General features: G+C 59.3%; 1 protein-coding gene across 2 annotated transcripts in view; it reads left to right on the forward strand.

The window, feature by feature from the left end:
- The first annotated feature begins 1,133 nt into the window (after nt 1–1,133).
- Nucleotides 1,134–1,567, forward strand: part of STK32A (serine/threonine kinase 32A) — a 110,857-nt gene continuing 110,423 nt past the window's right edge. The window contains exon 1 of one of the 2 annotated variants that reach the window (XM_008581587.1): nt 1,134–1,211. The gene's annotated coding sequence lies outside the window, so the exon portion shown is untranslated. The remainder of the gene's footprint in view (nt 1,212–1,567) is intronic. The other variant, XM_008581585.1, reaches the window with a different exon arrangement.

The following is a 1,567-nucleotide window of genomic DNA, read 5'->3' on the forward strand; positions in this document are numbered from 1 at the left end:
TTGAATATTGGCAATGCTGAGCCGGCATTTCCACTTGGCAGGGAAATACGGAGCTGAATAGAAGTCCCCGCCCCCCGCCCCCTGCAAGACTGGACCCTCACCCTCGGTTTGCGGCCCCGCAAATGCCCACCGTCCCGCACCCCCACCGTTTCATAAGCAACCGACGTGTCAGTTCCCGGTTGGTTTAAGTGTGTGTGACTCTTGGGTTAGAGGGAAAACAATAAGTTACTTCAATCGTGTTATTCCAAAGGGAATTTCAGGGAGCTGCGGTGGAAGAGAACAGAAACTCCCGGTGGGTCGCCTTCGTCTCCGCGCTCCTGCCCCCGCCCCCACCTCCCCACCAGACCGAGGGTGAAAAAGACGCGCGGAGAACTTGGCGGCCGGGAACCAGGAGGCCTGCGGCCAGCAAGCGTTCTCTCCACTGCTTGCTCTGCTCCACTGGGCAAGGATCTCCTGTGTCTGTGCCTCGATTCCCCCAGCAGTCAACGAGAAAACCTACCAGACCATAGTTGTTAACGGGTCTTTCCTGTCGCGACCTGTGAAATTCTCAGCCCTCCCCTGGGTCTTCCCAATGCCCCCAGGGAAGTCTTAAAGGAAATCTTGCGTCTCCCCACCTGAGATCTGCAGGCTCATACCTGACACCCCCACATCCACCAACTCGGCGGCGCGGCCCGGGTCTCTTCGGGGCGTCACTCCAGGGAAACCGGCCCGGGTGCGGGAAGTTGGGGCGCGCTCTGCGCCCTGGAGGCTCCGGGGTCTGCCGAGGCGCCGCGGGATCCCCGCCGAAGGCTGGGGCAGCGCCCGCAGCCCTCTCCTCCTGCCTCGCCCTCCCGAGTCCTTGTCCGGTTTCCGCCGGCGACGCAGGACCTTCGGCGACTGGCGCTCACCCAGGCGACTGCCTGGCCGTTTCTGGGGAGGGCGCCGATCGGGGACGCCCGCTGGCGAGCTGCTCGCCGCCTCCGTCTCCGGCCCGGGAGCCACCCCTCCCAGGGGAGCTGCGCGCTCGGGCGGCGCTCGGACCCCTCGGCAGCCGCAGGTGCCCGGCCCAGCCCAGCCCGGCCCAACCCGGCCCAGCCCGGCCCCGCGCTCACAGCCGCCGCTGCGCCCAGGCAGGTAGGTGCCTTTCCTTGCTCTCTCCGTTAGCCCCCACTCCCTGAATGGAAGCATCATTTTGAGCTCCTTGGGAGGAATGCAGGAAGAACCCGGACTAGGTGAGTTGTGATTTAGATTTTTTTTTTTTTTTAAATAAATCTTCATACTAGGGGTACTGTTGGGAAGCCAGGAAGTTAAAGGGGAAGAGAAATAAGACAAAGGCAGCCAGTCAAGATAACTCACACAGCCAGATGAAGAATGGGACCCATTCTAGCTATTTTGTACCCCACCTGGTCCCCCAGCCTGGCCCAGGCACAGGCAGACTTCCATAAATATTTGCTGGGTCAGAATAAGTGAGTGGAGATGTTTCTGCTTGTTTCTCTCATCCAACTTCTAAAGAAGCAAAACACTGCCTTTGATGATGGTTGGCTTCATCTCCACAAGGATTTTTTTTTTTTTTTTTTTTTTTTTTTTT

Source organism: Galeopterus variegatus, unplaced genomic scaffold (genome assembly GCF_000696425.1).
Source record: "Galeopterus variegatus unplaced genomic scaffold, G_variegatus-3.0.2 Scaffold2401, whole genome shotgun sequence".
Lineage (NCBI taxonomy): Eukaryota > Metazoa > Chordata > Mammalia > Dermoptera > Cynocephalidae > Galeopterus > Galeopterus variegatus.